The sequence below is a fragment of the Zootermopsis nevadensis genome, unplaced genomic scaffold, assembly GCF_977971745.1.
Source record: "Zootermopsis nevadensis isolate Lab colony 2312 unplaced genomic scaffold, Znev_1.0 Znev_ptg000010l, whole genome shotgun sequence".
In the NCBI taxonomy this organism is placed as follows: domain Eukaryota; kingdom Metazoa; phylum Arthropoda; class Insecta; order Blattodea; family Termopsidae; genus Zootermopsis; species Zootermopsis nevadensis.
In genome coordinates this window covers 20,669,112-20,683,575 of record NW_028259142.1, presented here as the reverse complement: position 1 = coordinate 20,683,575, position 14,464 = coordinate 20,669,112, and the positions used below count along the sequence as shown (strand labels likewise).

The 14,464-nt window shown below is 40.8% G+C and overlaps 1 long non-coding RNA gene across 1 annotated transcript in view; it reads left to right on the top strand.

Annotated features, from left to right (window-relative positions):
- LOC110829631 (uncharacterized) overlaps nucleotides 1–13,683 on the top strand; it is a 229,096-nt gene extending 215,413 nt beyond the window's left edge. The window contains exons 5-6 of the long non-coding RNA XR_015534622.1: nucleotides 6,449–6,552; nucleotides 9,245–13,683. This is a non-coding gene — a long non-coding RNA (uncharacterized LOC110829631). The remainder of the gene's footprint in view (nucleotides 1–6,448; nucleotides 6,553–9,244) is intronic.
- The last annotated feature ends 781 nt before the right edge of the window (nucleotides 13,684–14,464 follow it).

Here is a 14,464-nt window from a genome sequence, read left to right as displayed (position 1 = left end):
ATTAAGCGACTGAGATTTGTGTCTAGGCTGCTGGAATGAGATTTAAAATTTAATATCTGGGGTTTAAGATTCGTTTCTGAATCGACGTAAGTTGGTTCTCATGTGCCGATTGATAACTTTTGGTCAGTCGAGTTAAGTTTTGTGAAGGTGGTAAAATTCTACCAAACTACGCGGCGCTGTAACCCAGAAGACTTAACTCCGTAAAAAACTTGAAGTCCTAATTAACTATTACTGTTTGTTTTCCGACATCAGCATTCTTTTGTCTGTCCCTATCTAGAACGAGTTTTATTTGAATATTTCGAATAGGGTGAGTTCCTTTACGCTTTAAGCTGTGTGACTGAATGATTCCTGACATGTCTATCTAAATTAGCATAATTATTTAATTACATTGCTATATTAAAAATGTAATATATTTATGTATCATACTTGTAACTGTGTATAATATGCGATCATAAGATTTTATCATCTTGCCGAAGATATTCCTGAAAGGAGAAACTCTATTCAGTGAAGATACGTCATTATAGTTTTCAATAAATTAACCTTAAACCGCTATATCTTTATAACATTAATAATTCATATATTAGTTTTGATTTACACACAAAAAACAGTTTAATCCCCAGCAGGAGAGCATTTGATATGGATGGAGTGAACCTGATTACAAACTGTTGTTTTTCTGGTGACATTAACGAGTATATCCGGTCTCTCTTATTAACACCAAACCTTCAGCCGTAATCAAAAGCTGTGGCTTCTCTGTATTCAAAGTAACACAGGCGAATGTGTTCAAACCCATATTCAGAGTGTTATGAAACACGTCTTACAATGAATTTATAATTGTGACCCGTGCAAAATTGAAGGAACAAGATAACGATGGAGGGTGTGGGAGGACAAGAGAGGACTACAAAGAGAACAAAGCGTGGAAGAGGAACACAGAAAGTAGGAAGAAGAACGGAATTCGTTGATGTACAGAGTTAAAATAATTTGATGTATTCAAATATTTTAAAGACAAAAAATGAGGAATGTTTTTATATGACGTAACAAGTGTTTACACACGAAGTCACTCCTTGAAGTAAAGTCCCATTTCAGAAACTGCTAACAGTAGCTCATTCACTCACGAAATTTAACGCCTGCTATGCGATCTATAATTAATTGCCGTGTTCTCAAGTTCCAGGGACGATTCCCTGTTCTTATCCAGGTGGAAAGAGTCCAAAGCCTCACTTAATACATTCCAGGTTCATTTTAATATTTGATTTTTACGGCGTTCAGTACGAAGATAGCTGTCTTCTGAGTTGTTGCGCTGTGTAGTATGGTAGAAATTTACCAACGTTTAATGCTTCCATCATCAGGGCGATGAATCATCACCCCCAGTTACCTGGAACGCTTCGCCGTGGTAGCGGAACTCTTTAAGGCTTTGACCGGGATGTTCTTTTGTTAAATCTTATGTGGTACCGCCTGATTCGACTTCTAATGGTTAAGTGAAGTGTTTTCTTCGCGGTACGGTCTGGATTCGTAAATATTATGAAGACGAGCTTCGGCTTCAAAGGGTTAACCAGCTGATTTTCGTAATGGTGAGGTGTAGTGTTTTCTTCGCGGTACGGACTGAATTCATAAATATTATGAAGACGAGCTTCGCCTTCAAAGGGTTAACCAGCTGATTTTCGTAATGGTTAAGTGAAGTGTTTTCTTCGCGGTACGGTCTGGATTCGTAAATATTATGAAGACGAGCTTCGGCTTCAAAGGGTTAACTAGCTGATTTTCGTAATGGTGAGGTGTAGTGTTTTCTTCGCGGTACGGACTGAATTCATAAATATTATGAAGACGAGCTTCGCCTTCAAAGGGTTAACCAGCTGATTTTCGTAATGGTTAAGTGAAGTGTTTTCTTCGCGGTACGGTCTGGATTCGTAAATATTATGAAGACGAGCTTCGGCTTCAAAGGGTTAACCAGCTGATTTTCGTAATGGTGAGGTGTAGTGTTTTCTTCGCGGTACGGACTGAATTCATAAATATTATGAAGACGAGCTTCGCCTTCAAAGGGTTAACCAGCTGATTTTCGTAATGGTTAAGTGAAGTGTTTTCTTCGCGGTACGGTCTGGATTCGTAAATATTATGAAGACGAGCTTCGTCTTCAAATGGCTAACCAGCTGATTTTCGTAATGGTTAAGTGAAGTGTTTTCTTCGCGGTACGGTCTGGATTCGTAAATATTATGAAGACGAGCTTCGCTTTCAAAGGGTTAACCAGCTGATTTTCGTAATGGTTAAGTGAAGTGTTTTCTTCGCGGTACGGACTGAATTCATAAATAATATTCAGACGATCTTCGGCTTCAAAGGGTTAAATCGCTAGGACTCTCTCTCTCTCTCTCTCTCCGACTGACGTCTGGTTGGTGGCGTGGTGCAGACAGGATGTGTTCAGGTGGCGGCCGTCGGGACGCCAATGGGAAATGAGAGCGATAATTATATTTGAGCTCTTCCCTTCCCAACTTCCTTCGATCTGAACTTTTAAAGTTGCTTTCTGGAGGTAGAAAGAATTCTGCTGTAGTTGGTCTGGACGATGAGGCACTGAGGTCCCCAGCCAGAAACTGAAAAGTGCTTAGTCTCTAAGCTCGGTAAATAACTTAGTTTCATCGAAATACTCCCTTCACTGCACAACTTATTTATTTTTTTAAATTTAAGATGGCTTACATATTCTTAATTTGATTTGTGTTTTTAAATGGGCGTGTTTCGCTGTGCCCTGTAATATGAATAATTAAATTAGTAACATCTTTAATTCCCTCTTCGTGTTTAAGATATTAATCAATTTCCTTGACACCCAAACAAACCACAAAAAAATTAGACTGTAGAAATTTGTACAATTTACGTATATTTCTGCCTTCGTTTAGTTCTGTTCCTTGGATTTGCTTCTGTTATGTTAGAAAATCCCACGAGGAAGAAGGAAGCTTTCTTTGCTAATTCTGTATTCTGTCCTCTACGCCCGGGTCACCCCCTACTGTTGACTATTATAGGCCCCCCGCACCGCTGTCTACTTCTCATGGGGCATTGCTCCACGGAATTAATCTCGGTTGGTCTGTTGACCTAAGTTAGCATTGAGATGGAAATGTGCTTCATTCGAAACTAGTGTAGTGTCCAGACAGGAAGTACGAATAGTTTCATTTGAAAAAATTAAACAACAAACATAACGTCGACAGTAACAGACTAAGATTAAGATCAGCTGTGCACTATTTCTGTGGTAGATTTATCTTAAATTCGGTTTTCAGATCTGTGAATCAATTTCTGTATCTTTCTGTTGCTTCGATGACGACGTCAGGATTACCAACATTCGTGCGACGAAATGACTTTTTCTTTAGTATTGGAATTTGCGTTATATTACATTACCTTACCTTCCGGAGCTGCTTAATGTTGCCTTCGTTAAACTTCGCCCTGATGAAGGAGGCAGACGAAACGGCAACTGCGTACAGCGGGCTCCTTCCATGAGGTAATCACGGCCAAAGCGTGGAGAGATTAAAAATTCGTGTTTTCTTTTACTGCAATGCACCAAATCGCTGAATGAAATGGTGCTGAGGTATACGTCCGCCTTTACCCACTGCCTGTGTGGTTAGCGTGGGAAGCGTTTTCACTTCAAAAATTCATGAAACTCAAGTATCAAGTGCGGCCGGAGTCCTCGAATCCATTTCGGAAATGAAAAATTTCTTCGCCCAGACGGGCACCATCGCCCCTCAAGCACTGCACGTGAAACGTAAATAAATTTATTCGAAAGCCCATTGCAGGACAGGGATCATGCTTCCAGTTGGCGAACAGCCTGTCGATTCTTGCAAACACTGCAATAATTTAATTATTTGCCAGTAGATTGCTACCCCCCACCAGCGAAACTAAGTTTGCTCGCTTCGTGTTGTCCCTGAAAGGTAGGCAGCACACATCACAAACAGCGCCTGCAGCGCTTCATATAGGCTACCCGCAGCACCATGATACAGTTTCTTATTTGCAGAATTCAGTCTCGCTCTCCCACCCAACTTTCTCGTCAAATACTTTTTATGTTCATGTTTTCTCTCGATTTTGTCCCCCCCCCCCCAAAATCATTCTTTTGTTTATTTTGTTCACCCCTATTATCTCTTAATATCTTAATATCTTCCCAGCTCGTTGTGTGATTCCTCTGTCTTATGGTGAAATACCACAGTCAAAGATTAACTTTATAAAAACCAAATTTACCACCGAGTGCATTCCTCATCCAAAATGGTTGTCAATCACTTTCCCGCCTTTTATGAACTGGAATAATCATTACTTTTTTCCATAAGGACCTCCCATTGTAGCCTGTCCTCAGCCAGATGAATCCGATCTACAAACTTACGTCCTATAGTTCTGAGATTTGTTTCAATATAATCCTTTAAAACTCTAAATCCGTAAGAGATATATTTCTGTGACTGCGTAACTGCTGTAACAAACACACTGTCTGCACGTTTTCAGTGTGCCATTTTGAGTACAGTTCCTGTCTCGTGAATTGGGTTTGGTTCGCTCAATTTTGTGGCGGGATGGAGGTTTCCAATATTGCATTACCCGCAATGCAGGCAGATTGCCTGTTATGGTTTAACAGGGCCGACATAGCACCTGAAGCCTCCATCAGGTCTCATTCAGAAATGTGCAAGACCGCAATCGTGCACGGCTTATAACTCCAGAGATACTTTGCTGGCCACAGACAGACGCATACAAATAAACCCCTTGTTAACGACTCGCTGGTAGTCACGGAATATTGCAACCCTTAGCATCTGGTCTCATATAAACGCTTTAAATTCACGTGGTTAGATGTCAGCGGTAGAGAGCAGAATTTAATAAGTTGCGTTGAATACGTCTTGTCTTCTGGGACGGTGCCGTGTTGTCTCGCAGGGCGATGATGAGAATTAAGGCAATGAGAAACTCTGAAACGTCGGTCAACTTCTACCACACTACACAGCTTCAAAACATAAACATGATCTTCATAAACTAAAATGAATATCCCTACCAGAATTTTCCAGGTACAATTTTAAAATCGGAATTGATCTTTTCATCGTTTGTAAGTCCTGTATCTTCCTCTCATGTGGTCAGACCAATTCATTTGATGTTTAGGTATTTTGTGTACTATGTTACAGGTGTTTATTTATTTTACGAAAGCCTGTCTCTGAACAAAGTCCATTCTCCTGTAAAATACAGAAGTCCTGTCTGATCCGTACAGTCAACGTTTTATAAAATTGTAATAATCTTTCGTTCTAGCTCTGTCGCTTATCGTCGTGGCCTATTTTAAATTATTTAGTTTCATATTAAAATCATTAAAATTTGTTAAGATCTGAATCATATCTTAGGAACTTATACTCTGCAGTACGTATCATTAGGAAGAAACAAATATAAATTGTTAGATTGGCCGGTTGTTTAGCACGCGCACGATAGAGAGGTGAGGAATAATACACACACAATTTTATTGGAGAGTCTTCAAACAGAAGTCTTATTATCTTAGTGCAGAGTATTTTATAAAAGAAAACTATGCTCCATGGATTTGCGACTCTGTCCTTTGTCGAAGAATGCACGAGAAGGTGGCGTTAGCAGTTGTGGCTTCTGTACACGTTAAAATGTTGTATAGGTTATTGAATGTTTCCGGCTCGAATACCCTTGGGTCGCTCGTCCCTTGCAAACTTTATAAGAGTTACGACTGACGTCTGCTACGCGTTTGGACAACAAGCATAACTCGGCCCCTGGAGGCGGCGAGCTGATGGTAGGCACAAACAGCTCTCCACTATTACCACAGTTTTCCTCCCCGCCTCTGTCTGCTTGTTCCTCGCCACGTTTCATCAGACGATGTACCACTTGAAGGAGCACATTCTAATCCACTCGAGGACAGATCACACTAGAATCAGGAAGACGTCTTCGGAAACTTGTTACTAAGTTTCCGCTGGTTAACCCTTTGAAGCCGAAGATCGTCTGAATATTATTTATGAATACAGTCCGTACCGCGAAGAAAACACTACACCTCACCATTACGAAAATCAGCTGGTTAACCCTTTGAAGCCGAAGCTCGTCTTCATAATATTTACGAATCCAGACCGTACCGCAAAGAAAACACTTCACTTAACCATTAGAAGTCGAATCAGGCGGTACCACGTAAGATTTAACAAAAGAACATCCCGGTCGAAGCCTTAAGGGGGGGGGGGGTCCGAGTTATACTTGCAATTCCGTCAAGTCTGATTAATTACCCAAGCAGTAAACCTTACGTCCCTCCCCCACGGCTATTTATGAGTAGAAGTTAATTATGAAACACCCTGTATAAGCAGATGCTTCTGCAGTCATCGGTTGACTGAACCAGGAACACCGGGTACATCGAACTGTATTCAAAGGAACAGTTGACGTTTATGCTGATAAGTGTGATGATTATTGTCTTACGATAAAATGACGGAAGTTTTTGTTCATCTATTGATTACGTCTGGCTCGTTTTCAGCTTCAAGATGGCAGATCCTACACTGAAGAAGGAAAGCAGTCATCTGTCTATCTCCTGAGGTCACTCTGCTGTTGGCTTCGTTTTGGATGTGAATCCCAGCTCCGGTAAGTGGTTCCTTGCTTTTGTAGCGCGCTGAGATGGTGGCGGGTACTTCCGGCAAGCTAAAACGTGGCGAGTTCTGATTCGACCAGTCATCCCTTGTAGATGTAGATTAGGGGAATGTCGTGATTTAGAGTTCACATATACTAAAAGTCGTCATTGTTCTATCTATCGGATTACGCAAGAAAGCCTAGCGCGGAAACCAGTCGCGACTTCTTCCGGCTTGTTTCAAATGTCTACACATGATTCTTTCACTGGTACCCACTCCCGGGGCACCAAAATACAAAATGCAAGAAAACATAGGTAATGGCATGTGTTCTGTCTGTGTGTGTGCGTGTTTTTCCCAGATTACCTTTTACATACTTAAAAAAGAATTCGCAGAAACGCAATGCTGCACCACTTAAAAGCAATGTTTAACTTCTTCTTCAGTGGATGCTGGAGGTGTTCAATACAGGATCCCAAATACTTGTTCCCGAAATTGTGAAATTAATTAGGGGATCTTTATATGTACTTAATTTCTGAAACATTTATTGTCAAATAGACAAAAATGTTTGCGGAGAATTCAAAGACCAAGAAGGAGATATTATGGCAGACAAAATCAGACACGTGTGACAAATCTGACGTCTAAAAGAATCAGGAATATTTATGTACACAGGAGACCGAGTTAAGATTACGAACTGGAAATATTACCAAAAAAAAATGTAAGTTGCGTGCCCATAGCTTGTTGTTTACTTACGCACATTATTTCCTTCTGAATTGTGTGTTAAATTTCGTCCCATGTTGTCGTAATACGACACGCGTGATCCAGCGAAGTTGAGAAAGGGGAGGGAGGGCGAGACGCCTGGTTTGTGACACGATTTACAATTGGAACAGTTCCAATTGTAAATCGATTATTCGATATGGAACAAAGAATGATATTTTAATTGTCTTATTTTAAATACATTGTGATTTGACGGAATAAGCAAATAATTTAATTTTAATTTAATAAATCACAATATGACGCAACTACACTATCTTATTAATTCTTTGAGGAATGGCGTATTTGCATGCCCGCAACTTTCATAAATGTATTCCATTTAATTTCCAAAGTTATGAAATTTCAAAGTCGTGAAGTGGTATGACAATCATCCGCCAGGGCGCTATTACCCATGACGCAATCAATCAGTGACTACAAAAAGCATTCGTGCTGCCATCTCTGAGTGGTCAGATTAAGCATTTGATATCAAACTCGTCTGAAGACTGAGGGCTCCATCTTCTGATGGTGAAATCCATCATTGCAATGGAATCTCATGACGAGGTACTAAGTTTATTGTAAAAACCTCTTAAGTCGTTCCACTACTGTATGTCATCACAGTGACGAAGATTTTTAATAATATGTATGTGTTAATTGTGATATAAAGAGATTATGTTTTGGAAAATGTTGATAACCACTGAATGTCCTGAGGACGTCATTAGTGTTAGGTCCAGTCTTTCGGTGGCCCTTGTTAAATCACCAGGACCTCGTTTACATATTCTCGTCTCGTTTCTGTTAATTATTATTATTATTATTATTTATTATTGACTACAAATGGGTTTGTTTTAAACATGTTTCTTTATATAATTTAGTTTGTTATAAGATAAGAATTGCAAATCGTATTTTAAAGTAAAAGTGTGCGAAGCTGTCGGCTGGGATCAACTGGTTCAAATTTAGGGCGACTGGCAGGCTTTTGTGAACACGGTTATGAACTTCACCGTTCCACAAACGCGGATTGCAACCAGTCTAACGTAAATTCCGGGAAGTTTACACTTCAGACTACAGGCTCAACATCTCTGTTACAGAGAGTCTGAAAAGGCGAGGGGGAGGGATTAAAGTGCTTGCTTTAATAAACAGGGGAGGGGGGAGGGGGGGAATTTGGCCCCAAGTCAAACATTTTGATGAAAGTACGGAACTCAGGATGAAAAGTCTCCTACAACCACCGGCATCCACTCTTACAACGCGGTGTTTGTTGTAAAACGGTATTTTCAGATGGGTTAAGGGAATTAAATATTTATCTTGTGAAACTGGAGAGAGAGAGGAGGCCAGAACATCTTTGCAGACGCTCGGAATCCAATTTAAGAACAAAGTCTTACGGGATTGTGATCGTATCCAGTGCTTCATTCCAGATGGCGTTGCTTACGAGCGTTTTGGAACCTTCCAGCAGCTGCGAGGGAGGGGCGGATTCCCTGTGCATTAAGTAAGAATTCTGGAAACGACGACAGACAGTCCACGCAAAGGAAGTTATATTTAATACGGCGATCAAATGACAGCGAATGAGATTGGAGGGGAATGCAGAACGCACAGGATGTTATGAGAAATGCGTACAAAATTTTAGTCCGGAAACATAATTGAAGAAAAGAATTGGAAAAAGTACGCGCAGAAGTGTTAAAATTTGCGTTTCGAAGCAATGTGTGTGTGTGTGTGTGTGTGAGTGGGGGCTGTCAGTGGCGGACTGCTGTAATCACTGCTATAAATATTTGCGTTCCTTAAATGACACAGAACTTATTTGCTGGCTGCGCGATTATTAGTGTTTTTTTAAAGAATTAAATAATATGTCGCATCTCCCATGCATGCTATACGTTCCGCTCATCTCAGTCTCCATGGTTTGAAGACCATTCATTGTATAATATTTGGCGAAGAGCTGATATTACGAAATGCTGTTATGAATAATTATTCTACAGCGTTATGGACTTTTCGAGGGAGAGACTCGCGGGCCGAGATGGGTTCACGGCCCACAATCTACGTCCTCTGGGGTTGTGTCTCTTCATAAGGAGCCTGAGGGGAGGTGGCATCTGGCACCAACGTCACGGATGCTAAATTATGCATCGCCCGGATGCAGCACTCCACTGTTCTGTCTTTGTATGCTCAGCGGATTCCTTTTCGGTACTCGTACATCAATTGCCATGTCCCTCACCTTGTTTCGTCGTTAATATTCTTTTCACGTTCTCCCCATACGTCCGTTTTATCATTCTTCTTTATATCGACAGTTCTCCCTCTTTCGTATTTCTCATTCACAAATTCTCATTCTCTCTTGACCATGAAAATCGCAGTTAATGCAATGGGATAAGGAAGGAAATATTTATCATAGACATATGAAATGCATACGAAATTTTGATAGGAAGTGCTTGAATTATAAGACCATTTGCAAGGTCTAGAGTAGGAAACTTTTGCAACGTAAAAAAATTATGAATAAAACAGTGTTCCCACTCAAAATTCGTACACACACTTTTATTTCTCCTGGCAGAAAGACATGCAACGACATTGATCACGTGTCGAGATATGACGAAAATCAAGTGTACGTGGTGCCAACTTTTACCAGATTTTACTGTGACATGTAACACTATTTGATAGTTGAGTATCTAGGGAAATATTATCGGCAAGTAAAGATAGATAAACAAGTCTGTAATGGGGAAATTTGATGTCAGGAACCCAGACGGTGTACAAATAATAGTATTTTATTTAGTGTTCTGTCTGGCGACAGGTCCATATGGACAGGATCCTTCCATCCTTTTCTCGGACTGGGACCTGTTCATATACGTTCTTGGCAGATGATCCAGAAGTGGTTTGCCATTGCCTTCTTCTGTGTGTGAATGGAGTAATTGTTGGGATGCCACGGAGGAAAACTCCGTGTTGCCTAGACCACGGCCTTGCCCAACACAAGTTATAAATTCGGGCACCGCCGGGAATCGAACCCGAGACCCCCAGGATTACAAGGCCAGCGTTCTAACCGCTGGCCTTGTAAATCTCAAAATAGACTGCATCTTTGGAAGTTTAATGGTAATGTAGGGAGAAAATCGAAACGTAGTCAAAGATTGTTTAGATTACCACGAATTTTAAAAATACTGAACGAAAGTCTCACAATCTATTTGATGAATGGAAGAAACCTGCAATACAGAGGGTGCAGAATCTAACAATCCGATCTAAGACGTTAACGTCGTATGAACAAGACATTTTGGAGGATTGGAACAGGCTGGACTTCATTGAGAATTTGCCTGAAATTTATGGGAGAGTTTCCAATAAAGTCCGCAGATTGAAGGGGCGTGTTTGAAGCAGCAATTACATGCAAATCTGTGTTGACTTTGTTACGGTGGGACAGTGAATGGAGGGCAATACGTGAGACCATTATCAACTTGTAACCTCCCCAGTACAAAGACCGCTTTCATCTGGCGATGAGTGTCGCTGGGTGCCGTATCCTACATGGCAAAAATTTCAATTCATAATAGCTTAGTCAGTATAGTAACTGCCTACAGGTTGGGAGACCGGAGTTCGATTCCAGACAGGGGCACCTTGCCCAGAGCAGCCGTCACAACTTTCGATCAAAGTTCGATGGTTATGGGTAGTTCTTTCCTGAATTATCAACTGATCAAAAATGTTTAGTCACACTAATGGAGATCATTTAAAAAAAACATTCTTAAGATTTGAATGGTTTAACTGATACATTACCAACATATAAAAAAAATAATCACTATCTACTTCCACGGTTTCGTCAATTACTCCTTCCCGCATACCTTCGTCCAACCCAGATGACAGCCATCTTCGAACTCACCGCCGTGAAAACCTCTAATCCTACATTTCTTCTTCTCCTCCTTTCACAATTTCATCTTCTTGTGTGGTTTGCTTGTCATCACATTCTCGTATTCTTCCTTAGGATTCTCCTTCAGTCTTGCCATTTGCTTTACCTTCAAACTCTTTGCTATATTCACTTTTTCTTTCCTTTCTGTTCCTTCACTTTTCTTTTTTAAGTTCGGCAACTCCATTTGCTATTGTTCGCTGCCATCACCTGCACATTTTTATTCCATGATTTGAATAATTCCTGTCTCCTGATACACACCTGCCTTGTCAGAATCATGGCAATCCACTTACCTGCAAGCCCCAAGAGTATTAACACCTAGCAGACAAGTTATCTCAAACAGGTGCATGAAAATCTAGGTAACGACGTAAAATTTGAGGTTAAGTTCTAACATCTTAATGCAGAACATGCTTTTTGTTAGTGACATTGTGTAGAGGTTGGCATCCTGTTTGCCTTTTACGTAGCATAAACTATTCATTCCTCATTCTGTCATTGTCCACATGCCACCTCTCTGTCCATTGCAACTGATCGTGCTGCCATCTGGCAGTTGCAGTGTGAACTGTTCATGCTGCCATCTATGAGAGCCCATGTTAATTATTTGATATCACAACTATTGAACACATTCAGAACTTAAGTGTGCTCTACACATTTCCAGCCTTCTTTTGTTTTGAGAGACTGTAGTAATAAGTTGTTTAAAACAGCTTTGAATGAATTTATGTAATGAATAATTGGTGAAATCAACATTTGCAGGGGAAAATCAGAACGTTCAGACAGCACGCTTCCATCTACCATAGCTCCAACATGGACCAAATAACTCAGACGAGCACTAATGTGGTCTGTGCATTTTTTAGTAACGTTGTAGATATTTGATCGTACCCACATTTTTTTTTTACTTGAGAGATTTTATTATACTTTTAATTTAATTTGTTGTTGTGGGCATAAGACTTAAATTTGGAACGTATTAAGGATTGCTTCAGCAAGGTACTTTATTGCGTCTCCTGAGATGAAAGTTTGGGAGCAAGTTTGGGGAATGTTTGGGAGCGTCCCCAAGGGGTTTAAGCCACGTAGGTGGTCAAGACCATGCATTGGACCCTGGGGTGGCAGAAGCAAGAGGAAGCCTGGGAGATTCAGCCCAGAAGTAGACAATCCCAAGCTCTGCGGAAAGCCACGAGAGGGGGTCTGGCCTAAGGAGGAAAAGGCCTGTGGAGAAGAACCCACTGGGGATGATCAAACAAGATATTATCTACACTTGCACTCAAGCACTGGGCCACTAAATGTGATAAAGACTCAGGTTATGAGAAGTTTAAATTCAGGAGAATCTTATCATTCAGACAAACTTGTACAGTAGTTTTAACTGTACCAACAAGACAGATAAGTGGTGGCGAAGCACAGCGTCAAAGGAAGGCCACTACGTCAACTCCAAGGACACCAATGCACTGGGCGGAACAGTCTACGTACAGTGAAAAAGGAAAGAAGCTTTTGAAATCCGGTCGCATCATGACATTTTAACAGAGACAAGGGCTTTGAACTCAACCAGCCCCAGAATGTGGCCATCAGCATACTATAGCAAATCAGGGTAAAAAAAACAAATGGAGGATTGATTTTTTACAGTTTGTATCTTGGATATCCAGGTTACGCAGTTCTGACTGTGTCAAGAGTAGGGTCATTGACCATCTCACCCTGACTCTGTTCCTATTGGCCTGTTTCTAGACAGGGTCTCAGAGCTATTACAGCCAGTGATTGGTACAAATATGTGTACAATCATCACATAAACACTAGTGATGGAGGCAGAGAGTCACCAAAATATTGGATCATCACTCCGTCACGTGGCCAATCATCCGGAAAGACTGCATTGCATTCCGTTGCCATCAATGCTTCAGGTCTTATATTACTTGGTATAATCTCAATGTATTGTAACTTCTGACTTAATATTTAATGCATAAAATTTATGAATGTTCATAGGATTGGAGGATATTTCACAAAGAGTAAGCTTTGTGTAAGACTTGAGGTTTTCACAGCGGTGAGTCTGAAGATTTCTGTCTTCTGGGTTGTTGCGCTGTGTAGTCTGGTCGATGTTAACCAACGTTTCAGAGGTCATACTGCCTCCATCATCAGAGTATGAAGATTTCTGTCTTCTTGGTTGTTGTGCTGTGTAGTCTGGTCGATGTTTACCAACGTTTCAGAGGTCATACTGTCTCCGTCATCAGAGTATGAAGATTTATGCCTTCTGGGTTGTTGCGCTGTGTAGTCTGGTCGATGTTTGCCAACGTTTCAGAGGTCATACTGCCTCCATCATCAGGGCGATGAGTATGAAGATTTCTGTCTTCTGGGTTGTTGCGCTGTGTAGTCTGATCGATGTTAACCAACGTTTCAGAGGTCATACTGCCTCCGTCATCAGGGCGATGAGTATGAAGATTTCTGTCTTCTGGGTTGTTGCACTGTTTAGTCTGGCCGATGTTTACCAACGTTTCAGAGGTCATACTGCCTCCGTCATCAGGGTATGAAGATTTCTGTCTTCTGGGTTATTGCGCTGTGTAGTCTGGTCGATGTTAACCAACGTTTCAGAGGTCATACTGCCTCCGTCATCAGGGCGATGAATATGCCCTGATGACGGAGGCAGTATGACCTCTGAAACGTTGGTTAGCATCGACCAGACTCCACAGCGCAATAACCCAGAAGACGGATATCTTCAGTAAGCTTTGTGATTTAAACTTTTCTAATATTATTCAGGAAGTTAAACAGGAAGGTTCCAATATGCCCCAGTTGTAGCGTATTGTCTTCCAGCATACAGAATGTTAATGGTAACACCTCACTAATGTTTTGGTAATTTAGTTCAAATACCAGAGAAGTAAAATTAGTTTATCAAATGCTTATCACTACATGACAGCTGTTCGTTGCAATCTCCTTTCTGGTAATTGATAACGCCTCGTATCACAACACTCAGACAGACAAACCACCGACGTCTAACACAAAGAAGGAACAAATGAAAGCCTGGCTACTCGATAGAAACATTCCATTTTGTGATGTGTTGAAAGCTCAACTGTACGATTTAATCAAATCAAATAAGTCAAAGCACAAATATTATGTGATTGATCAGATTTCAGCAGACAAACAACGTACTTTGCTGAGACTTACGTCGTAAAATCCCGATTTAAACCCCATCAAACTTATTTGGGCAGATGTAAAATAATGGGTTGCAAGGAAGAACATAAGCTTTTAATGTAAATGGTCTGGAGCTTTCATGGTGACTAAGTATAATGAATTCTTCTTGGGCTCCCAGCCATGTACATTAAAAGCTTTTACTTTCAGTAATAACAGTTTTTTTACCCGG